Genomic DNA, 26,808 nt, shown 5'->3' with positions numbered 1-26,808 from the left:
CGGAGGATCATTTGGTGGCTGTTCCGGCGGCAGGACAGCAGACGGCGTCTTCTCTTCTCTCTCCTCCTCCTTCTGTGTCCCGTCCTTGCCCCATTCCCCCACCGCGGAGACGGGGGCCGGCGCCACCCCAGCCGGCCCGCCGCACCCGCGGTGCCGGCCCGCCGCACCCGCGGTGCCCTCCCGTTTCTCCCTTCTGTGTCTGTCTCTCCCCCACCTCAGGTGAGTGAGCCCCAGAACACTGGTGCAGAGGGAAAGCCCGGGCCGGTTTGCTGGCACTGCGGGGAGCCAGGCCATCTTCAACAGCAGTGCACGGCCATAGAAGTGGGCGCGGTGGTGCGGATCCCCGCCGTGCCAGAGGCCGCCCTCGATCAGGCCGGAGCGTATCGCATACCGGTGAGTATCCAAGGGGCTACATATCAGGCGTTGGTGGATTCTGGTTGTAATCAGACCTCAATTCGCCAAAGCCTGGTTCAAAACGAGGCATTGGGGGGAGCACAGGGGGTGAAGGTGTTGTGTGTTCACAACTACCCTTTGGTGTCAGTCCACATTTTTTTCAGAGGGGAAAAAGCCATAGTGAAGGCGGCGGTTAATCCTCGCCTTACCCACTCTTTAATTTTGGGGACTGATTGGCCGGGATTTCGGGATTTAATGACACATTTATTGAAGAGTGGGTCCTGCCATTTAACAGGGGGAGGTCCCGGTGTCGCTTTGGCGGGAGCAGCTGTCGCAGAGCCGTCTGCGTCATCTCCGCGTCAGAGTGAGGAGCCGCCGGCTCCTCCTCTCTCTATTGGGGAATCCCTCGCGGATTTCCCATTAGAACAGTCACGAGACGAGACTCTGAGGCATGCGTTTGACCAAGTGAGAGTAATCGATGGTCAAACGCTCCCGCCGAACGCCACCCCGTCCTTCCCTTACTTCGTGATTATGAAGGATAGATTATACCAAGTGACGCAGGACACTCAAACTAAAGAGCGAGTCATGCAGCTTTTAATTCCGAAGAGCCGCTGGGAATTGGTATTCCAGGCGGCTCACTTTAATCCCATTAGCCTGGTTCAAAACGAGGCATTGGGGGGAGCACAGGGGGTGAAGGTGTTGTGTGTTCACAACTACCCTTTGGTGTCAGTCCACATTTTTTTCAGAGGGGAAAAAGCCATAGTGAAGGCGGCGGTTAATCCTCGCCTTACCCACTCTTTAATTTTGGGGACTGATTGGCCGGGATTTCGGGATTTAATGACACATTTATTGAAGAGTGGGTCCTGCCATTTAACAGGGGGAGGTCCCGGTGTCGCTTTGGCGGGAGCAGCTGTCGCAGAGCCGTCTGCGTCATCTCCGCGTCAGAGTGAGGAGCCGCCGGCTCCTCCTCTCTCTATTGGGGAATCCCTCGCGGATTTCCCATTAGAACAGTCACGAGACGAGACTCTGAGGCATGCGTTTGACCAAGTGAGAGTAATCGATGGTCAAACGCTCCCGCCGAACGCCACCCCGTCCTTCCCTTACTTCGTGATTATGAAGGATAGATTATACCAAGTGACGCAGGACACTCAAACTAAAGAGCGAGTCATGCAGCTTTTAATTCCGAAGAGCCGCTGGGAATTGGTATTCCAGGCGGCTCACTTTAATCCCAAAGCCTGGTTCAAAACGAGGCATTGGGGGGAGCACAGGGGGTGAAGGTGTTGTGTGTTCACAACTACCCTTTGGTGTCAGTCCACATTAATGCCATTAGATCGGTCAACACGAGGGTACCACTTTATATTAGTTCTAGTGGACTATTCAACGCGATACCCGGAAGCAGTGCCTCTTCGCAATATCTCAGCACGCAGTATTGCGGAGGCACTCTTCCGCGTTATCTCCTGAGTTGGAATCCCGAAAGAGATTCTGACTGACCAAGGCACCTCGTTTATGTCACGTACACTGAACGAACTGTATGGGTTACTGGGTATTAAGCCGATCCGCACCAGCGTGTATCACCCACAAACAGATGGTTTAGTTGAACGGTTCAACCGCACCTCAAGAACATAATTAAAAAATTCGTAAGTGAGGACGCACGTAATTGGGATAGATGGCTCGAACCCTTGCTCTTTGCAGTGCGAGAGGTCCCCCAAGCCTCCACGGGGTTCTCCCCGTTTGAATTGTTATATGGGCGTAAGCCGCGCGGCATCTTAGATGTGCTGCAGGAAAATTGGGAGGAGGGACCTTCACCAAGTAAAAACGAGATCCAATACATTATTGACCTGCGCGCAAAACTCCACACGCTCATGCACCTAACTCAGGAGAATTTGCAGCAGGCCCAAGAACGGCAAGCCCGCCTGTACGACAAGGGTACGCGCCTTAGGGAGTTCGCACCGGGAGAGAAAGTACTCGTACTGTTGCCCACATCGAACTCCAAATTAGTCGCCAAGTGGCAAGGGCCCTTTGAGGTCACACGGCGAGTCGGGGACGTTGACTATGAGGTGAGGCAAACGGATAGGGGCGGGGCGCTACAGATTTACCACCTCAACCTATTCAAACTCTGGAACGAGGAGGTCCCCGTGGCGTTGGTGTCGGTGGTTCCGGAGAAGGCGGAGCTGGGGCCGGAGGTTCAAAAGGGAACATTGGCATCGCGTACCTCTCCGGTCCCCTGTGGAGACCACCTCTCCCTGACCCAACTTGCGGAGGTTGCCCAGTTGCAGACCGAGTTTTCGGACGTGTTCTCGCCCCTGCCCGGCCGCACCAACCTCATAGAGCACCACATTAAGATGCCCCCGGGGGTGGTAGTGCGTAGCCGCCCTTACAGGTTACCCGAGCACAAAAAAAAAAAAGTGGTTCGGGAAGAACTCGAGGCCATGCTCGAAATGGGCATCGTCGAGGAGTCCCACAGTGACTGGAGCAGCCCGGTGGTCTTGGTACCCAAGGCCGACGGGTCGGTCCGGTTCTGTGTGGACTATAGAAAAGTCAACGCAGTGTCTAAATTCAATGCATACCCAATGCCTCGTATTGATAAGTTGCTCGATCGGCTAGGCACAGCTCGTTTTTACTCGACGCTGGATTTAACAAAGGGTTATTGGCAGATCCCCTTGACTCCATTATCCCGGGAAAAAACGGCCTTTTCCACACCATTCGGCTTGCACCAATTCGTCACACTTCCGTTTGGGCTGTTTGGTGTGCCTGCTACGTTTCAGCGGCTGATGGACAGGGTCCTCCGCCCCCACGCCACCTATGCGGCCGCATACCTCGACGATATAATCATTTATAGTAATGACTGGCAGCGGCACTTACAACACCTGAGGGCCGTCCTTAAGTCGCTGAGGCGAGCGGGTCTCACAGCCAACCCAAAGAAGTGTGCGATTGGGCGGGTGGAAGTACGGTATCTGGGCTTCCACTTGGGCAACGGGCAGGTGCGTCCCCAAATTAACAAGACAGCAGCAATTGCGGCTTGCCCGAGGCCCAAGACCAAAAAGGGGGTGAGACAGTTCCTGGGGCTGGCTGGCTACTATCGTAGGTTTATACCTAATTATTCGGACGTCACCAGCCCGCTGACTGATCTCACTAAAAAGGGGGCACCAGATCCTGTCCAGTGGACGGAGCAATGCCAGCGGGCTTTCTCTGAGGTAAAGGCTGCACTGTGTGGGGGGCCACTTTTACACTCCCCTGACTTTTCTCTCCCTTTTATGTTGCAGACCGATACGTCGGACAGAGGGCTGGGGGCGGTTTTGTCCCAGGAGGGGGAGGACCGCCCCATCCTGTACATTAGCAGGAAGCTGTCAGTGCGTGAGGGGCGCTACAGCACTATCGAGAAGGAGTGTCTGGCAATCAAGTGGGCGGTCCTCGCCCTCCGCTACTACCTGCTGGGGCGCCCTTTCACCCTCTGTTCGGACCATGCGCCCCTCCAGTGGCTCCACTGCATGAAGGATGCCAACGCGCGGATCACCCGTTGGTATCTGGCACTCCAACCCTTCAATTTTAAGGTGGTCCACAGGCCGGGGGCACAGATGGTTGTGGCGGACTTCCTCTCCCGTCAAGGGGGGGGGGGGGGGGGGGGGAGTCGGCTGCAGGCCGGACAGCCGCCCGGCCTGAGTCGGGCGGTGGGGGTATGTGGCAGCGGGGGTGTGGTCAAGCGCCGGTCTGTGACAGGAGGGCGGAGTCAGGGAAGGTAAGTGGCAGAATCACTACACCTGACGGCAATTAACCTGTTTTTGTGTGTCTCCCCAGTGACCGCGCCCTATTTAAGGAGAGAGAGCGAGAGCAGAAGGAGCTCTCTCCACAACCAGATGACTGGAATGTGTGTGCGTGTGTGGCTGAGAGTGAAAGATATTTGTACTGAAAAGTGAAAATAAAAGAGTTGTGCGAACTCAGTCTCTGTCCTGCCGTCCTCTGTGCTCCACCCACACCTAGTGAACCTTTACAGCATGCTAAGGTGTTCTCTGAATTAGTAGAAGACTTGAAGGAATTGGAGAAGAATAGGATTGTATTATCAGATGAAACCGTAGTCAAAGGAGCCTTGTATTGCATTGCTGGAGATAATTTGGGCTCTCATTGCATCGGTGGCTTCTCTGAAAATTTCAGTCGCTCACAATATTTCTGTAGGTACTGCCTAATAACCCGATCTGAATTCCAGGGTGATGATCCAAATCTATGTGGACCACAGCACACCACTGACAGCTACAGTTCTGCTATTGATCGCCTCCAGACTGAAGGCACACTGGACGTGGAAGGAGTAAAGTTCAAGTCAGTATTCAATTCTTTGAAATACTTTAATGTCCGTCAACCAGGTTTGCCACCTTGCCTAGGACATGACATCTTTGAAGGTGTTTTGTCTTATGATGTAGCACTGTATCTTAAGTATTTCATAAAGAAAAAGGCATGGTTCACTTATTCCACTCTGAATCGGCGAATTAAGCAGTTCAAATACTGTGCCTCTGATGCTTCCACAAAGCCATGTGAGGTCAGCCCTCAAGCAGCTAAACTCTCAGGACAGGCTGTACAGAATTGGAATCTTCTAAGGCTGCTGCCTCTCATAATTGGTGACAGAGTGAAAGATACAGCAGATGATGTGTGGCAGTTGACTCTGCAGCTGAAAGACATTGCGGACCTGATATGTGCTCAGAAAATCTCTGTACCTCAGGTTGCATATCTTGATGTTCTTATTCAGGAATATTTAGAGTCAAGAAAAGCTCTGTTTCCAGAAAGTAATCTGAAACCAAAGCACAATTATTTACGTCACTATCCAGCACTGACTCTGAAATTTGGCCCCTTGATCAGGTTATGGACCATGCACTTTGAAAGTAAGCACAGTTATTTCAAGAGATGTGCAAGAAGTTTGAAGAATTTCAAAAACCTCTGTCTTACACTCTCTGAAAGACATCAGATGTTGCAGGCTTATCTTTCAGCAGGATCAATGGGTCAAACTCAGGGTTTCCCATACATAGACCATTGTGTGGTGCAGCGCCACACAATGGATTCCTATCGCCACACAATCAGACTCGCTATTTTGAAAAAAATAAAATAAAATCCGTTGCGTATCGTTCCGTTCATTCATAGTGCTCTTTCTTCTCATTCACGCGCATGCGCACCCACACACAGAGACAGAGAGAGACGGAGAGGCATGTACACAGGCCTGCCGTTGCGCATATGACAGGTGTCACGGTCTGATCGTGCGCTGGTATAAATTTACCATGCGCATGCGCAGACCGATTTTTTTTTTTTTTTTTCCCGGTCAACTTTCGGGAAGTCTAAATTTACCATTTCTTGCTGCGATTTTGTACCGAGCATTTCAACACATTTGTGGACTAATAGAACGCGAATTGTGACTACAATTGTGAGATTTGATTATCAGTAGACAAGCTGTTGAATATGGATGAGGAAACAATCATTTCCCAGTCACAAAATGAAGATCAGCAAAACACACAGTCCAAAGAGGCACGAGACCAGCGATTCGCTATTTTCAAAAGAAAGATGACCCAATTCTGACTAGGTCCAATGACAGGAGTCTAATTATACCAGGTTGGTAAATTTGACAGAATAACTACATTATAATCATGATGAGTCCCACTCAAACAAATCAATATTCATCAAGATAAAGTGAAAATAATTTATTTGTGGATCAAGTATGATCATAAATCTCCTATTATACTAGGCTGGTAAATTCTGACTAGGCCCAATGACAGCAGTCTAATTATACCAAGTTGGTAAATTTGAGAGAATAACTAAATTATTATAATCATGAGGAGTCTTACTTAAACAAACCAATATTCATCAAGTGTAAATAATTCAAGTATGAACATAAATCTCATATTTGGCTGGTAAATTCAGACTAGGCCCAATTATACCAAGTTGGTAAATTTATACTGTGGTAAGGTTAGACTGTGGCTGCTACAGTTTAAATTTACCTGGTAAATTCAGACTGGTGGTAAATTCAGACCATGACACCGGACTGCAAGTAGGCCTGTTGGCTACTTAAAAATAACGCAGCCTTCCCGATTCGCCTTCCGACCCCTTATTTTAAAAGGTAGCCGACGTCGTGCTCGTGATGAGCTTTATTATGAGCTTCTTGGCTTACAGGAAACGGACATCCCCGAGTCAGGCTATAAACCAATTTTGATGCATACAGTAGCAGCTTGACGCGAGGAACCGGCCTTATTGCATTATCCCGTTTATCCCGCTTCAGCATTCAAGCAAGTTATTAATAATGGCTTGACATTCACAATAAATAAGGATTTCCCACTAGCCTAAATAAAATGTTGTTATACTCGCGGGGATGCCTAGTTGATGCTATCTGAAGCATAAAATCTGAATATTTTAAGAAACAATGCGGTAGTTGAGAGAGGCTACTGTAGGATGCCCATAGGCTAATAATAACTTCGTATTTATTTGACTATTATAATTTCATTGACTCTCAATGTTTGCTGCTTTAACCCAGATGAGTATTGAAAAGTTTTCTGAATTGCGAGCGGGATTTCTCAGCTATGAATAGGGTAAGCACATAGAAATTCAGTATTCCTTTGTATATTTTTTTGATGTAATTGAAATTTTTAGTGCTTTGATGAAGAAAATGTACTTTTTTTATCCATAGATTAAAACAGACCTCAGGAATAGGCTCCACGGGGAACACCTGGCAGCCTGCTTACAAATCTCCATAAATGGTCCCGAACCCAATGACTTCCCTTACGATAGGGCACTTGAGTTTTTTTTTCAGGAAGCCACGCAGAATTAAATGTTCTGATAGGGCATGCAGGCTTGGCAACAATTAGGGTAATGCTTTTTCATTATTGTTAGTTGCCTTGGTGTTACCTTAAGTGGTTTCTTACATCTAATTATGATATTTTATTATTATTTTGTTGTTACATTATACTATTTATTTCATTTTAGTATTGGTTGAGGTAAGTGTTGAGTTCAATATTTAAAATAAAAACCTCCAGCTTGTTTTTTGCAATTTATTCCTTGAATGTCAACTAAAGAATGATTGAAAGATTGCCACCAAAAAGGCAAAAAACTAAGGTAAAAAACTTCAATTTTGGTGAGTAATTTTCATAAATTTAAAAGACAGGTTTTCCACCAACATCAAGCCCAGCAAACTAATGACCTGCCCTGTAATGTAAAGTTGGGTCGAGGAATGAAACCAGGCAGGGTTCTGGTAAAAATTGTTTTAGCTGTCTTCTCTTAAAGAACTTAAAAGAATTTAGATTGAACTGAATAATCTCAAATGCTTCTTGTAGCTTTAAAATAGTCCCAGCAGGTGACTCTGAAGAAAAATACTGTGTGTATTTGAACACCGCCCGCTGTAAACACTTTGCATACACCCCAATGACCGACTCCACCGACCGCCACAACAACACTGCGCACGATTCCCTCATCGGCACAATGGGGCACCACAAATTGCTACCTGGTCTGTGGGGAAACACTGAAACTGTCTTGCAAGTTAAAGATAGCTCTCCATTTTACTCAGTACTATACAGTAAAGCCATTCAAGATGCAGTCAGACAATTTGATTTCACTGAGACCAACACAAAGGTCACATCATACAAGAAAGGACAATTCCTTGTCACAGGGAGCATGGACTCCATGGAGTTTGGTGAACTAGTGCTTATTTTGATTTTAAAAAAAATGACACTGTTCATTTTCTGGTGTCAGTGTACATAGCAGAATTCTTTCCTCAGTACCATCTGTATTCAGTTAGGAAAGACGATGAAAAGATGCAGTGTCTGAACTTCAATGATCGATTTCTATCCATTGTCATCTTCCATGAAGGATGGATACCAAATGGTTCCATTGAAACACAGCATGCTGTCACACTAATGGATATATTGTTGGGATGCTCTGATCACGTTTTTTTGCCGCCAATCACCTATTGTCAATCATTAATGAGTAGAGCTGGACTACATGGCCAAAAAGTTATCATGATAATCTTTTTCATATCAGTCGAGTGAAATATATCACAATATGAACCAAGTTAATAAGGGACCCGTGAAAAGAGCCACTCTGCATTAATATGAGCACCAATGTGGTGTGTTTGTGCTAACCTGGTCCATGTGGAAACACAGTGCTGCACAGCATACAAACACCAACTCCGTTGAGAAATGACTCGCGTGTTGATCGGTTTTTGCAATTGACAACTACAAACCAATATCGGAATTTGCCAGTCTCATATTTGTTACTGATTATTGGCCAATTTCAATCGGAGCATCCATAATGTCTTGGGCTGTTATTCTGGTGTTAATTGAGCTTTATTCACTCTTTTATATTCAGAAATGGATGCACACCAAAGCAGCATACGCAGCGCCATTACTAAGGTGTTGCCAGACCTCCCAGCCTCAATTCTTGATATTTTAAGAGGAGACACTTCAGTCATTGGGGGTGGAGACTACTGAGGATTTTCAGTTCATCCAGGAAGCTGATCTGCTGTCAGTACTGAGGCCAATTCAAGCAAGAAAACTGCTGGCTGCCTGCAAACAAACCAGTAAGTACATTTCTACCAAACTTATTTTTAAGTAAATAACCAAGGACAAAACAGCATTCAATACATGTTGTTAATTTCATTATTTTTGTTTTACAGCACAGAGCACTGAAGTCGTCAGCCAGTCACCATTAGCCTTTTCATCTTCCTCAACAGACTCCTCATACTCTGCCTCGCCATCGCCCAGCCACCCGATTACTGTTGTACATTGGGTTGACAGCTTTGAGATTCCATGGAAGAATTTTCCTGAAGCCTTGATGCAGTGTTTTGAGAGGGAGAAAAGGCCAAAGCCACGGTTACATAGAGAAATGATCCGGATTGTCGTGTCTGAGATGATGAAGGCCTGTGCCTGTCCCAGTAAACAAGCCTCCACAGAAGTTGCCAAAAAAATGGTTGCCAAGTATCCACAGTCACTGCTAGAGGTCATAGAAGGTGATGTGGTGGGACCAGGATATCACTCACTGGTCAAGCAGTTACAAGCCCGAATTGAAAATGTGAAGCGGTCTTCAGCACCAACGATAATTAAGCGCAAACGGGGTCAGATGAGTACGACACAGAGGAAATCCCAGCTGAAAAAAAAAGCAACAGTTCAGGACACATATGGCTGCATAAACTGGGACATAAAATTCATGCCAGTGAGTAAGACAACGATCAGCCAACAGGGGAAGAAACTCAAAATGAAGGTGCTCAGTTAACAGGTCAACTTCAACCCAGATGAGATAAAAACTCTTATGAAGAGCACTTACTACTCCCAACGTAAAGGAATAAACCAGGGAATAGATCTGCCAGTCCTCATGGAGGAGTGGCCTTTTTTGTTCCAGGAGATTGGCATGACAATCCACTTCCAAGAGCTCACTGGGGTATTGCTAAAAGAGACTTTCCTCACCAGTGTTGAAAAAAAAAAGGGAAAACGGCTTCTGGACTTCATGAGAACCATATGTGCAGACAAGAGCAAACAAGTTCTGCAGGCTGTCACAAAGCTGAAAATTCTGAGAGGACAGTTGGAAGGCTGCTCAGAGGATGTCATAGATATGGTGCTCCTTCTTCTCTCCTACTTTAATGAAAAAGAGGAGAACCTCTTCCACTATGTAGAGGACACATGTCTGGCAGAAGAAGTACAAGTGGAAAGCTTGCCTGTGACACCGTGCATCATTGTATGTGGTAAGTTGATATTCAGCTTTACTCACAGAACCTAAGCTAATAAGGAAATATTACATGAAATGTGGAAAGTAATGCCTGATGTGCTGTTAATTATTTTCTACTTGTATCTTCTTTGCAGGAACCTCCTGCTATGCCTCAAGGCAGTTCATGCTGAGCATAGACCAGAAGATTGTTAATGGCCAAATCCCAACCTTCATCTCTGCCATCTGTTTAATGCTTGGAAGCTACTACTGCTTCAATATCTACTATCCCGTGAATCTGGGCGCCACACTTGAGTTCCTTCAGAGGTAAAGAAATATTTTCTCCATTTCCTATTTTTGAACAAATCAAGTTTATTTGTATAGCGCTTTTAACAATAAACATTGTCGCAAAACAAATCACTGTATGTAGTGGTTAATTATGAATTCTTGTGTTCACAAAGGTGTTTCTTCAACATCAATCCAGAGAAGGGCACAAAAGTTGAAACCAAAACAAACAAGAAGCATCTGTCAGTGAATCCACGAGTCCTCACCCTCATTGCAGATCTCTCTGATCATGAGTGGACAAGTTAAAGATGGACTTGAACTGAACTGTTTAGACTGTCTAGCACAGTCTTGTTACATGGAACAGTATACACTGTACTGTAGTTTACAGTATTATTTGATTTAATTTTAGTGTTTTAATAAGCAGTTTTATGGGTTATGTTAAATGCATTTGAGTTATTAAAACTCTGAAGAACATTGGAGGTTTTGTTTCTATGCCTTTTGCGACACTTCAGAGTAGGTTGAAGGCTGGTGGTATTGCCAAGACTCTCCTTTAAGGTAAGTAAACTGAACACATCTAATAAATCTTTTAACACGATAAGGGTAAATTGTTCTCTTCATAACAAGTGTCAATATTCAAGTCTTTTGCTCCTGCCACCTTTCAGGTATTGCATTCGAACTCTTATGAGTGGTTGCGGGACTAAGAGGAAACAACTTGCTGGTGTTTGTGACACCCCGGAAAACAGTGAATGTCTAATCCATTTAAATGCCAAAAACAAGCTTTTTTTTTTTTTTGCTATATACTATTCTTCGTCTTCATAGTCGTAGTAGTACCCTCACAGAAAAAAAACACATGAACTTCACATGTGATTTCTCACGTGAAATATGTGGAAAATGTGTTTTGCACATGGGAAACATGTTTGCACATGGGAAACGTGGTTTTGGCCCAATTTTATGTGAATTACATGTGGGAATGTTTTCCACATGTGGTAACATGTTTTCCACATGTGCTCTACATGGTAACACGTTACAAAATCTGATACCATGTATTCCACATGTTATCACATAGTAACATGTGATCACGTGAAATACATGGGAAATTCATGTGTTTTTTCTGTAAGGGTAGTAGTAGTAATTTTTCCTTTGTTGTCTTTTTTTCTGGCTGCAAAGAGGATCTTGCCAGACCATAGTGTACACCTGATAGACAGCTTGTGAGTCTTCAAGGAGAAATGATGACAACACCTGCTCAAAGTTCCTGTTTCTTGAACATCATACTGTCTGTATGAGACTCTGTCCCACCTGCCTTCAAGTCTGGACCCAATGAATCAGACACCAGTCCTGTCAAAGCTACAGTAATTAGAGGTAAGAATTGGTTTATGTCAGTGTAGCAAACGAAAGGTAGATGCAAGCACAACTCAAACTTCACTCAATCGATCTTCCTCAGGTGCATGCTTCTGATCCAGGGTATCTGCACATTTTTCAAGTACAAATTTAAAGACTTTTAAGACCTTTTCAAGACCTCTAAATGGAAAAATTAAGACTGTACCATGGCAAAGAAAATTATAAATATGACAACTTAAAACTGTTTTCTGCAATAGTTTTTTTTTTACTAACTTTAAGAAGAATGCACACAATTGGTGAACAACAGGGTGCATCAATGGCAACTGTTAGACATGCAAACAGCTGAAGCAAAGTCATGTGTTTTGGGCCTGCAGAACTACTGTAGCAGCAAGGAGAAGACTGGTGTTTACTGGAGAAAATACCATGAATCATTTCAAAAACGAAAACAATAAACGGCAAGTAGAACCAGCTGAACAACCTTAGCCGGCATTATTTCAATCCCCAAAGATTATCTTTGATGATGTGTGATTTTGTGTCCGGCAGCAAAATCAGTCTGAGTGTCGTACAGTATACAGCTGGCTGAGGAAGTTCTCGAGTATCTTCTGCATTATAGCAGGTAACAGCATAAACCTGTTTATGCAGTCATACAATCATCAGAGCGTTACATTAAACACAGAAAAACAACTGTCACCTTTCATAACCATTATCAATATTAATCAATGTGTTGTAATAACTGTAAACTAATTATCATCAGTGCAATTGTTATATCAATGTTCATTATTCAAAAATGATCATTAATTATTATCTATAATCCATGAATAATTGTTTGTATTACTACTACTAATAATAATAACTAATTTTTAATTTTTAAAAATTAACTAAATTTTATAACATTTTAATACTCACTACTTATTAGCTATATTAATTAATAATAGAGTAGCAATTATTATAATTAAGTATTATTAATTATAATTATTCATGGGTTATAGATCATTTGTTTTTAATAGTGAACACTGATATAACAATTGAACTGAATAATAATAATAATAATAATAATAATAATAATAATAATAATAATAATAATAATATTAACAACAAGTATTACTAGTAGTATTATTGTTTATTATTATTATTACTAGTAGTAGTAGTAGTAGTTATTTTATATCAATGTTCACTATTTTAAAAAATTATCTATAATCCATGAGTGTTTGTATTCTACCAATTACTACGTTTTAATAATTATTTGTAATAATTTTTAATAACTTAATTTTATAAAATTTAATAATCCCTAGTACTTAATCACTAATTAATAAGCAGTGATTATCAAAATGTAATTTAATAATAAGTAGTAATTATTATTATCAACTACTAAATTATACTAATAAATAGTGATTATTAAAATGCTATAAAATTGAGTTATAAGATTAGTTAAAATTATTAAAAAAGTAGTAATTATTATTAGTAGAAGTAGTGATAAACAATTATTCATGGGTTATAGATCATTTGTTTTTAATAGTGAACACTGATATAACAATAATAATAACATTAACAACAAGTATTACTAGTAGTATTATTGTTTATTATTATTATTACTATTAGTAGTAGTAGTAGTAGTAGTTATTTTATATCAATGTTCACTATTTTAAAAAATTATCTATAATCCATGAGTGTTTGTATTCTACCAATTACTACGTTTTAATAATTATTTGTAATAATTTTTAATAACTTAATTTTATAAAATTTAATAATCCCTAGTACTTAATCACTAATTCATAAGTAGTAATGATTAATAATCAATAATAATTACTATTACTACTAATTATTATTAGTGGTCGTTAATATTATTATTATATTAAAAACACTTGTAGACGATAAGTAATAAAACAAAAAAACTTTTTGTACAAATTATTTATATTGTACTATATTTAGAATTACTGTATTTTCTGGAGTTCTTTTTAATTGAGTTTTGAAATAAAGGTTATTTATATATTTATATTAAACTTAGTACAATAAACAATGTTAATTATGTTAAAAAAATGATGCTAATCACTATTATTAGTAGTATTTCCTATAAGTCCCATTTTCCACCTGACTCTTGTGCGCATGCGCGAACCCCCATGCGTTTCACTCTGGAGCGCTTGACCTCTAAACACACACGCGCGCGCCTCGTGTCCGTGAAAAGCCAGTTTCCCAGTCCGCCGTGTCCCCAGCGCCGCGTTACCATCTTTAAACACATTTGTGCGATCCAGCGCTTTTCATCGCAAACGATTCTTCTCCTTATTTTGGGGGTATTTGTCATCCCCCAACCACTTGTCGTTAAACAGACATCTTCCCATAATTATCAACGCTTTCTAGCGCCTGCGTAAGCTACCTGTGCATCTCTCACTCTTCACAACCATTGCACCACACCACACTTCCTCCAGTAGCCTCCCAACGTTAGTTCTTGATCTACGGAATGCACAGAACACACAGAACCAATGCTGCCCCCAAAAGGTACGCTGGTCACTTTTAAAATTACGGTTAAAAAAATACCCCAAACCGGATGGAGACATTTCACTCGTTCGGTCCAATATTAAATTTAATACCTCCCTTTCGAAAATTCCAGTCATTCCAAACAATTTAAGACATTTTTAGGCCTTGAAAACCAAAAGTTGTATTTACGACTTTTTAAGGACCCACGGGAACCCTGTGATCACCTGCAAAACTATATTCCAGAATGCTGGTTTCTTCTATGTATAGCTCATTGGAGCTCAGTTTAACAACAAAAGGCTGAATTTATTTCTGTGTAGCCATCATGCTCAAGCAGTGCATCAATCTAACTTTTGCTTTGTTTCTGTTTCTGGCTGCAGAGAGAATCATGCCAGTCCACAGTGAACTCTTGATGGATAACATGCGAGTCCTCAAGCAGAACTGGTGACTGCTTTAAGTTCCAGTTTCTTGAACACCATGTCCATGTTGAGCGCCCTCTTCAGCCAAGTCTGGACTCAGTGACTCGTTACTCTTGCTTAACCTAGGGCAAATAGCTCATTTTTTTCATGATGTATAATTCCTTCCACCATGGATTATCCTTCACATATGGACACTTGCTGTTTTTTCAAGATCTCACCACTGCTTTGTGAGTATACTAGACAAGTTATTTGATCAGTTCAATCTGTTTTTCACAGAGTGTGTGTAAATGCAAAAAGAGTTTCTCAAAGTTTCAGTAATAGTCTGTACCTTGGTTTACATTTGGCTTGGTTATTTCCTTTATAATTTACCATATGCAGTTGCTGACTGTAAAATCTACGCCAACCAACTGTAATTCCTCATGTGTTGCACTGTATTTTTTATGGTGAAATTCTGGCAACCACAGCTGCCGGTAATTTACTGTAAAGTTGAATTTTGCAATAAAAAAAACGTACTATACTATTCAAAAAAAGTAGGGGATATTGGATTTACAAGTAGAATGAAGTGCAGATCATGAGGTCAGGAAGGAAACAAATGACAGAAAAACATTAAGGAAACATTTGTCAATTTATTCGAAACCCTGTGTACAGTCAGTAAAGGACAGATTCTCCAGAATAAGGGTCAACACAAACACAGGGTCACACAGCAAATTTACCACCATTTTGAAACCGAGTCAGTAGCGGGTAAAACCCCCTCGGTTGGCTAGACAAGCTCGAATTCGGCGTGGCATACTCCTAACGAGACGTCCCAGGTCATTTTGGGGAATGTTATTCCATTCCTGTTGCAATGCTGCAGCAAGTTCTTGGACATTGGCAGGAGGTTGTTGACGTTGGCGTAGCCGCTGTCCAAGCATGTCCCAGACATGCTCGATGGGGGAAAGGTCCGGACTGAGTGCTGGCCATGGTAATCTGGTGATATTCTGCTGCTGGAGGTAATCTGTAACGATCCTGGCCCTATGACATCTGGCATTGTCATCTTGGAAAATGAAACGATGGCCATAACGACGTGCAAACGGCACAACATGGGGTGCCAAGATGTTGTCCCGGTAGTACTGCCCTGTGACACGTCCAGCAACAACATGCAAGTCTGTTCTGCCGGCAGCAGCGATGCCTCCCCACACCATTACAGAACCACCCCCATACGGATCATGTCTAATGACGTTAACGTCATGGAAACGTTCGTTACGTCGGCGCCAAACCCTCCTGCGTCTGTCCAGGAAGTCCATAGTGAACCTCAACTCATCTGAGAACATTATGTGGTTCCATCGGCGATTATCCCAGCGTTGATGATGACGACACCATTGGAGTCTGGCCCTAATGTGATGATCCCTCAAACAGGGAATGACACGAGGACGTCGGGCGTGTAAGTGAAATCTGTGCAGTCGATTCCTGATGGTCTGGCCACTCACTACCAAGCCAGTATCCCTTCGAAGTTGAGACCTTATCTGATTTGCTGTTACCATACGATTTCTCAAGGCAATAGTACAGATGAATCTGTCCTGAGCCTGAGTTGTTGCCCTTGGTCGACCGGACCGTGGTCTATCCTGAACAGATCCTGTAGCACGATGTCTGGACCATAATCTGCTGATGACAGACTGGGAAACATTCAATGCTCTTGCCACAATGACCTGTCTTGTGCCAACCTGTAGCATGCCAAGGGCCTCTCATCCTGTGTTAGACGGCGCATGGTCTCTGTTTAATTAACGACTTCAACCACTGATAATCTGATGCCTTCTCTTCAAAATCTTCCTTTGGAGTGGCTCTAACCTTCCAATTCAGAGTCATGCAAATTTGTGGCACGACCCCCTTGATCATCAGTAGCATCCCGTGCTGATCATGAGAGTGTCATTGATGTGTTTGGGTGATGAATTTCTTTGGAAATGCTTCCTCAGTAAGGAACTATACAACATGCTTTCGTATCCCTTTGTATATGTGAAAATTTGGATCTCAAAATAAAATATCCCCTACTTTTTTTGAATAGTATATATCATACAGTTGTACCGTGTTTATCACTGAGATATACAGGGAGTGCAGAATTATTAGGCAAATGAGTATGTTGACCACATTACCCTCTCTATGCATGTTGGCCTACTCCAAGCTGCATAGGCTTGAAAGCCTCCTACCAATTAAGCATACCAGGTGATGTGCATCTCTGTAATGAAAAGGGGTGTGGTCTAATGACATCAACACCCTATATCAGGTGTGCAAAATTATTAGGCAACTTCCTTTCCTTTGACAAAATGGGTCAGAAGAGGGATTTGATGGACTCAGAAAAGTCAAAAATAGTGACATATATTGCAAAGGGATGGAGCACTCTTAAAATTGCCCAGCTTTTGAAGCGTGACCATCGAACAATCAAGCGCTTCATTCAAAATAGTCAACAGGGTCGCAAGAAGCGCGTTGAAAAAAAAAGGCACAAACTAACTGCCCGTGAACTGAGCAAAGTCAAGCGTGAAGCTGCCAAGATGCCACTCGCCACCAGTTTTGCCATATTTCAGAGCTGCAACATCACTGGAGTGTCAAAAAGCACAAGGTGTGCAATACTCAGGGACACAGCCAAGGTAACAAAGGCTGAAAAACGACCACCACTGAACAAGACACACAAGATGAAACGTCAAGACTGGGCCAAGAAGTATCACAAGACTGATTTTTCTAAGGTCTTATGGACAGATGAAATGAGAGTGAGTCTTGATGGGCCAGATGGATGGGCTCGTGGCTGGATCAGCAAAGGGCAAAGAGCTCCAGTCCGACTCAGACGCCAGCAAGGTGGAGGTGGGGTACTGGTATGGGCTGGTATCATCAAAGATGAGCTTGTGGGACCTTTTCGGGTTGAGGATGGTGTCAAGCTCAACTCCCAGTCCTATTGTCAGTTTTTGGAAGACACCTTCTTCAAGCAGTGGTACAGGAAGAAGTCAGCATCCTTCAAGAAAAACATGATTTTCATGCAGGACAATGCTCCATCACACGCATCCAAGTACTGCACAGCATGGCTGGCCAGAAAGGGTCTAAAGGAAGAAAGATTAATGACGTGGCCTCCTTGTTCACCTGATCTGAACCCCATAGAAAACCTGTGGTCCCTCATCAAATGTGAGATCTACAAGGAGGGGAAACAGTACACATCTCTGAACAGTGTCTGGGAGGCTGTGGTTGCTGCTGCACGCAATGTTGATTGCAAACAGATCAAAACACTGACCGAATCCATGGATGGCAGGCTTTTGAGTGTCCTTGTAAAGAAAGGCGGCTATATTAGTCACCGATTTGTTTTTTTTTTTTGAATGCCAGCAATGTATATTAGTGAATGTTGAGTTGTTATATTGGTTTCCCTGGTGAAAATAAATGAGTGAAATGGGTATATGTTTGTTTTCTGTTAAGTTGCCTAATAATTATGCACAGTTATAGTCACCTGCACACACAGATATCCTCCTAAGATAGCTAAAACTAAGAAAGCCCTACTCCAACTTCCAAAAATACTCAGCTTTGATATTTATGAGTCTTTTGGGTTCATCAAGAACATAGTTGTTTTTCAATAATAAAACTAATCCTCAAAAATACAACTTGCCTAATAATTCTGCACTCCCTGTACTGTAATCAGATTTACAGTACATCTGTTATTTTTAATATAGTCTCCTGTAAACAGGTTTATATTAAAACTTATTTTTAAAGCAAATTACCGTAAACAGGTTTATAATTTGTTATTTTTACACTAAATTACTGTAAACAAGTTAACAATATCTGTTTTTTTCATAGTAATTTACCGTAAACAAAAGTAGTTCTCTACTGTGAAATTAACAGTTGCCAAAAGAACATACCATAATGTCTCATACATTGTGACTATTTTTTACGGTGAAATTCTGGCAACCACAGCTGCCGGTATTTTACTGTAAATTCTACAGTTTTTTTTTACAGTGTGGTCTAACTCTATTTATTGCAATAGGATTCCAAATACTCTAAGCATTCAATTCTGTTATGAATCAGAAAAAAAATATAAAATCACTGCACTTTTAAAGTACTTCATCTACTTCAACAATGTAACAAAGATTGATAACAGCTGTAAATGTCACTTAATTCCACAGGGTGTCAATAATGGGGGACACCGGTGAAAGTAATCACTATTATTGACACCTCACGTGTCAATAACGTTTAGACACAAAATGATGACCGTCAAATGAATGAGGAAGAAACAAAGTAGGTTTCAACAAGATCATGAAATATTGGTGAATCTGATAAGTAAAAACATGTCCATGATCTTTCCACCATGCTTACCTGCAATGATAACGTCCGGGTTTTCCTCAAATTGCTGATCGTGCGATAAAAATAAATAAATAAATAAATCCATCTCAGGTAACAAGCTGTCTCATCAGACGACAAGCTAAAAGGGCGGCCCGGGGGGTCTTCCTTGATTAAAGGTCATAGGCAATGGTCCGAGGTGAAACATAGAATATCAACTTTGTCTAGAAGAACGACCCAAAAAGCGAATTCAATTTTCCTAGTGTTTAATTTGGACCCTAAAATTGAATAAAACGGTTAAAATATACTGTTTTGCCCAATTTCCGAAGGTTTGTTTACATCTCACTTATGTGCACTTTCACTGCCAGGGGACTTTCGTCGTGACATCATTTAAGCCAAACAGACTGGGAGCAGCTCGGTGTTTACCTGCAAACCGAGCACACGTGTACAGACTTTGGTCATGAGAGGTTGTGTAAAATGTCTGAAAGCAATAGCAGTTTTGAAGTAGGAACTCTCCAAATTAAATATCGAGAGGTGAAACCATATATGTATGAACCGTTGCGAAGCAATCGGTGAATGTGGCTCACTGGTTTGATCGTGCAGCCTCGGAATCGGACAGTGACTCGGCCGACTCTGATCACGGTGACCCTGGCCCTCAACAAGACTTGCGCCCAAACGATTTATCCTGGTAGTTATGATAAATTCCTACTTTCGTCATAATAGTAAATATATTGAAGAATAGTAAATATTATTTGAAGAATAATGAAACCACCCTCCCTAGTGGATATAGGTAACAATTACTTCAGGGTTCTCCACAATACAGTACAGTACAGCGTGGTACTGCAGTATCAAATGCTTTTTTATACAGTATTACTGCAGTAAATGCAATATTTCGAATGCAAATGCAATAGTTTGCACATGAAAAAGGCATACTACAAAATACTGCAGTGTACTGTATAATGCAATATTTTTACTGTATAATGCAATATACTTCCAACACGTTAAAAAATGCAAAAGTCTAAACCTATTGCATGGGAAATTTGTGCATACCATGTTTTGTGTTGAAAGCAGGGCTTTGAACCGGTTCAAGGAACGAAAACGAAAACCGGGAACTTTTTCTATTTCACATGGAACAGAAACGAAACCAGAAACTTTATTATTTTTTATGTTCCGGAACAGAAACGCTTATTAAAAATAATGGTAACCGGTTAATACCGGTTTTTATTTCGTTCCTCAAAGTTTCCGTAGCCTACAAATTAAAAAGCCATTCTTCTCCTGCGCAAGTTTCTATGACCCGCTGGGGTTCACTTCCTGTTTGACGTTCGCTGACTGAATGGAGAGAGCGGGAAGGTGGACTGCTATCACGTCTCCATGTGATAAGTGAATTACTGAGTGTCTGAGCAAAGAAGAGCCTGAACGTTGCAACCTCCCTATTGGCTGTTTGTAAAAATGTATCAGTTGTTGCCCTTCCTACGGGAATCATCGCGGGCTCGAGAGACGAGACCTGACGAGTTAGTTCGTCGGTAGCAGAACAAAATGTCTGGACACAAATCGGGTTTTCAGAAAAGGAAAGAAAATAAACGGAGGGTTGAAAATACAAAAAAGGAGGCAGAAAATGCAAAACAAGTTTTAAGGTAGGACAAATGGTTACTTTTCTGAGGCAGCCCGCCGTGGCTGCAGGCTTTCAGTTGTCATTGAATGGTTACTTTTCTGAGGCAGCCTGCCGTGGCTGCCTGCAGGCTTGTTTATTATAGCCCATTTAGTTAAAATAGTTGATATAAAATGTTTATAGTTATAGTTATGTGATGGTTGTCCTGATTTAGACTGGTGTTTTTTTTTGGGGGGGGGGTTGCGCGATGTTGCACCCGGGTCCAGATTAGGGCAGAACCGGCCCTGGCTACATTTCAGGTGTAGTTTGTTTTATGTATGTATGTATGTACTTGCATAGATGTGTACTTGGTCTTCCAATATGGCGCCTAACAAAATCTCGCGGCGCGGTGACGTCATGCGGTAGCCCTCTATAGGGCCTGACTAGCCTTTGGTAACACACTAAACGAATTATCTTTCATTTTTGGCACTTTTTCTGTTTGTGTAGATGGGAAGACATACTGAGAATCCAAATCGCCAACATTTGAAATAATAATTGTTTTGAATTATTTCTTGTCTTATTTAATGAAGGTTGTAATAGAATTAGCCTACATTTGGCTTAAGCTGGATGAGACAGAGACATAATTTTATAGCCATTTGTTAAACAGCTGACCGGGAACGTAATTAACCGTTCCGGGAACGAAATTTTTTTGTTCTAACCGGTTCGGGAACGTCTATTTAATGGTGGAACCCAAAACCGGAAACGTTAAAATTCTGTTTCTATTCGGAACGAACCAATAGGAAAAAAATTCTGGTTCAAAGCCCTGGTTGAAAGTGCCTTTTTTACATACTGTATTAATTTAATGTGGTGTTGTTTATTTTGAAAGAGTGGCTCTGGTTTAATTTCATTTCATTTGCACATGTATTTAATATTTGTTGTGCTTTTCAAAATGGAAGGAAGTTCCCAAGAGCCATCAATAACAGTTTCCCAAGGTCTATGATCTATCAATAGGAATGTTTTACAAAACTGGACTATGTTCCCAAGGTCAATCAATAAAACTGGATTGAAAGTGTGTTTTTGGTCTGCTGGTTGTGGTCTGTGGGGGCGCATGCACGCCGGGTTGGGGTGAGGTTGACGCGGGGCGGGGGGGGGGGGGGGGGGGGGGGGGGGGGTACTCATGAAATTGTAAAATTGTACTCATAAAATTTTTTCAAGGTTGGCAGGTATGAGGAAGAGACGTCCCTTTGTTTTCTTTGTGACAGATAGCCTTTCTCTGTTGGAGTACCGACAACACCCGAGTGTGAAACTCATTTACCAGCAATTAGTTTAGTCAGTCTGATGATTATAGTCTAAGGCTACGTTTACATTAGACAGTATCTGTCTCGTTTTCTTCGCGGATGCACTGTCCGTTTACATTAAACCGCCTGGAAACGCCGGGAAACGGGAATCCGCCAGCGTCCACGTATTCAATCCAGATCGTGTCAGCTCCGGTGCTGTGTAAACATTCAGAATACGCGGATACGCTGTGCTGAGCTCTAGCTGGCGTCTCATTGGACAACGTCACTGTGACATCCACCTTCCTGATTCGCTGGCGTTGGTCATGTGACGCGACTGCTGAAAAACGGCGCGGACTTCCGCCTTGTATCACCTTTCATTAAAGAGTATAAAAGTATGAAAATACTGCAAATACTGATGCAAATACTGCCCATTGTGTAGTTATGATTGTCTTTAGGCTTGCCATCCTTCCACTTGCAAGTAGTAAGTGATATGCGCTGGGATCACACACACAGCGGCTCAGTCCCGAATCGTGGCTTGTGCACTTCACTCGCGCGCTGTGTGAGCTGCGCAGGGCCGGAGTGCGCACCCTCCAGAGGGCACTCGCTGTTCAGGGCGGAGTGATTTGGAGCGCAGGATGCCTGCGGAGCCGAGCGTATCCGTGTATTGGCGTTGCTATGTGCACGCAAATCGTGTATTAGTGTTGCTGTGTGCACACTAATCGTTTTAAAAACGTTAATCTGATGATCCGCTGATACGGTCTAATGTAAACATGGGCTAAGAAAAGCGTTTCACACTTCAGCGTTTTTGACACATTGTTCTTGCGCCGGAAGATAACACGCCTTTATAATAACGTGTGAATCGACACCAAGTTCGAGATAACTGATTGTTATTGTCGGCAGAGAAATAAAGAATAAAAACAAAAAGTTCAAAGTTGGTGCGGCAAGCGTGATATTGCCTATAAAACCGTGAGGATATAACCTGGCTGTCAGTGTAGCCCTTGAAGTGCATACACTCTGTCGAAATGTCTCTCGAGCGATTCGGTTTTACGCGTAAGCATTCCACTGTCGACATCGAAAACATCGATCCAAATTGATTTTGTATTGGTGCAATTGATTCCTCTATTCTAAATGATTACTATTTGAGAGTATTTTATGCAAATTTTATGTAAATGAGATATGTAAATGTATGCAAATTTGTTTCAAGGTCATCCGGTTGACCCCCACCCCCTTATATTTTCAATCCGTGGAGAACCGTTACTTGACAGTGCACCAGTAGGCCACATTAGCCTGCCATCCGCGGCATACTATTTATAGCCTACTCTAAGCGAGGAAATATCCCTTTGTGTCATTTCCACAATGATTGTACAGGATCCCTCAGGATTCTTGACTTGTCAATTGCAAGCAAAAGTAAAAATGTTTACCTCCAATTTTCTCCTTTTTGCTTGAGCGTTGCTGGGCCATTTCTTTTTTGACTGCTTGATTTTGTTTCACGCACACAATCCACTCTCTCCGCCTCATCTCCTCTTCCGGAAAAAACCAACCCTCTGGCTTCACGCGCACGATCCACTCTCTCCGCCTTGTCTCCTCTTTCGGAAAAAGCCAATCCTCTCGTGCCGCCTCTTCTCCTTTTTCAGAAAAAGCCAACCCTCTCGCTCCGCTTCTTCTCCTCTTTCGGAAAAAGACAACCCTCTCACTCCGCCTCTTCTCCTCTTCCGGAAAAAGACAACCCTCTTGCTCCACCTCTTCTCTTTTGGAAAAAGCCAACCCACTCGCTCCGCCTCTTCTCCTCTTCCGGAAAAAGCCAGTCCTCTCACTCCGCCTCTTCTCTTCCAGAAAAAGCCAATCCACTCTCCCTGCCTCATCTCCTCTCTTGAAAAACAGGTAAAAACTTCTTCCTGAACCGGTCCCGTTGTTGCAGTTCATTGCACAACAATAAGGCATGGTTTTTCTTTGGAAATTCCTGAACGCACATCTGCACTCAAGCCGAACAGCAATGTAAGTAAACGGAAGTGGACTCGACTCAAGCGGTTTGTTTGGCTTAAATGACGTCACGCACAGAGTGGTCACGAAAATAGCCGAACAGAAATTTGCCGCGATCCGCGCTAACTTATTTTAATTATTACTTATTAACAATACTTCTTGGGACCAGAAGAAAATTACAGAGGGTTTTTTGACATATAAAATTTCAAATGTGCATAAAATTAAAACCGTTGCCTATGAGCTTTAAGTAACCAATAATAACTGTTGTAACCGAAACTCCCCTTTGTATTTTTTTTAAATTGGTAAATCTGAAAAGGTGTCGATAATTGTAGCTGCCGCTCTAGCTGATGATCACTTACTAATAAGTTAGATACACCAGAGTTGGAGATTTTGACGGGCTCAGATACAATTATGAGATCAAGTGTAGGCCTACTTGAGGAGGAGGAAGTGATTCTAGTGGATGAGTCTAAACATCGATTAAAAAAGTGTCTAAATATCGATTAAAAAGAGAAGACTGCAAGCCATGAGCTTTAGTCTTGTTATTACTAGTATCTACATTGAAGTCACCCATCATAATACATTCATACTCCATGAATGGGTTACAGGTCATACAGGATTGTTCTAGAGTATTGAAAAAAAAATCAAACTTGTTTAGGTGGACGGTAACAAACTGCAACTAAGATAGGTTTGGTTTTAGGAAGATATAAATTCAGCCCATACCGTTTCAAGGTCGTCACCAAGTGCTTTTAATCCTAGGAAAGACAAGTCACTTCTGATGTACAGACAAACACCTTCGCCTTCACGATTTCGGTCCTTGCGAACTATGAGGTACCCTGGTATTTCCACTTAAGAGTCCAACACAGTTGAGTCGAGCCAAGTCTGGGTTATTCCAATCACAGCTATCCTGGTGTTGATGGCCAGGGATTGGATGTCGTCTTTTTTCGGAAGATTATTACGTCTTACAATGCATTGCTTAAAGAATATGCATTAACGTCTTTGCCAGTGTCCAAATAAAACAAAAATCAGTACATTTATTTCCTATCTGGACAGGGATATCAGCCTGAACGGCATATAGTCTTGAAATTTGGTTTCACTACAAGCAAACCTATCAGAAGGCAAACAAAATCCACGTGCCTAATTGAGGCCAATTGTCAAGCAGAGCTGTGTGAGTCCTCCCTACCAGGTGACGCAGTTTGGTTGCAGCGCGGCTAAAAACCAATCCAGAAGCAAAACCGGAGTGAGAGTCGGCCATTTTAACGGTACCCAGAGATAATCTGGTCTCAAATGGTTTACATTGACAAACATTAATCCGGAAAATTAAAAAATAAAATTATACATCACGCAATGCTCTACTGCTCTTTGTGTCTGTATAATACTGCTGAGGTAAACTATAACAAACAGCTTTGCCTAGCTCATGAACTAATCGGAAAAGGCAGTAGTGCTGCGGCCATTTGTGAAACGCAGATCTACTGTACTACACGAGTATCAACAATAATTGAAATAGACGTTTACTGATTTAAAACTGGGAACTTACTGTTCGTTGTACGATAAGGAAAGCTGGTCAGATTCAGATAAACAGCGTCGTCTTCTGTGGTTTATGCAAGCCAACCACTGACGTGACTTCCTACCAAAAAAAAAGTTCCTAAATTCCACGTTTGGACCATTTGTGCAGTATTATAATCAGTCTCCATGTATGTTCCAAATGTACACGTGACATTACAGCTCAGCGCCCAGAGTACAACGAGGTTGGTTTGTAATTAACTAGACTCGAAAAATACTCCCCTTTATAAATAATAATAATAAAAAAAAACAGCCCTCCAGTTGAGACTCGTCTTGTGATTGTGTCTACCAAGATTCTACATGACGTCACATCTTCCAGGAGCCAACAAAGTCTGAGCGCGTGCAAACTAGTCCGGGAGCCATGGGGTCGGACCCGGAATTTTTGGTTAAAGTTTTTTTTTTTTTGCTTTATCTTATAGATTTGAGGTAGCTCTTCAAGATTTAAGAGGGTGCCCGGTGATATCCCTTGGGCAATTTAATATATTAACCCTTTAATGCCCTATATGCCCAAATAATGGAAGAAAATACAAAAAAAAATAATATCAGTGTAAATACTGATATTAAATGCACCAAGTTGGCTGTATCTGATAGGTATTCAGATTTTTCTCTATATTTGTCATTCAAATACATCAAATGTGGATTAATTAACCCTTTCATAACTTTTCCAAATTAGCGATTTTTATACAAGTATTACATAAACTCTACAGTTAATACAAAATAATGATCAATATCTATGTAAGAACTATACAGCATGCAAAAGAACTATATACAGCATGCGCACACACACAAATGACCAATAACTATGTAAAAGAACTATATACAGCATGCGCACACACACACTAATGACCAATAACTATGTAAACGAACTATATACAGCATGTACCTGTATACACTCACACCAGTGATCCACTATGTAAAAGAACTACAGCATGCAATAGAACTATATACAGCATGCATACACTCACACCAGTGATCCACTATGTAAAAGAACTACTGTATATACAGCATGAAATAGAAATATATACAGCATGCATATACATTCACGCCAGTGATCCACTATGTAAAAGAACTATATACAGCATGCAATAGAACTATATACAGCATGCATATACACTCACACCAGTGATCCACTATGTAAAACTACAGTATGCAATATATCAAGCATGCAAAATGGCATATACAGCATGCGCACACACACAAGAATAGCAAAAGATACTGATTTTCAATTAACCAAATTGGCTGTACAGTATTCACGCTTTACTGTCATTCAAATTAGTCAAACGTGTAATTGACCCTTTCATAAATTTGCAAAATTAACAATTTTGATACAAGAACTACAGTACATAAAGCATGTACGTGCATGCATGCATGCACGCACACGCACACACATACACATGCACACACACTAATGAGCAATAATTATGTAAAATAATTACATACAGTATGCAAACACACACACAAAACCCAAAAACTATTTAAGGAAAGAACTAAGAGTTCAGATGAAAAAAAAAACCCTCTAAACCCTTTGCCATTGCTTAGTGTCTGTAAAAATATGCTT

The 26,808-nt window shown here is 42.0% G+C and overlaps 1 protein-coding gene across 22 annotated transcripts in view; it reads right to left on the bottom strand.

Annotated features, from left to right (window-relative positions):
- LOC132874382 (bromodomain and PHD finger-containing protein 3-like) overlaps positions 1–25,550 on the bottom strand; it is a 112,402-nt gene extending 86,852 nt beyond the window's left edge. For 19 of the 22 annotated variants that reach the window (XR_009651651.1, XR_009651652.1, XR_009651655.1 and 16 more), the window contains exon 1: positions 25,225–25,550. The gene's annotated coding sequence lies outside the window, so the exon portion shown is untranslated. Of the gene's footprint in view, positions 1–24,410; positions 24,962–25,224 lie in introns of those variants that run through there. The other 3 variants (XM_060910531.1, XM_060910529.1, XM_060910522.1) reach the window with 2 other exon arrangements.
- Between the last annotated feature and the right edge of the window lie 1,258 nt (positions 25,551–26,808).

This window comes from Neoarius graeffei, chromosome 26 (assembly GCF_027579695.1).
Source record: "Neoarius graeffei isolate fNeoGra1 chromosome 26, fNeoGra1.pri, whole genome shotgun sequence".
NCBI lineage: Eukaryota > Metazoa > Chordata > Actinopteri > Siluriformes > Ariidae > Neoarius > Neoarius graeffei.
This window is presented reverse-complemented; position numbering and strand designations above follow the sequence as displayed.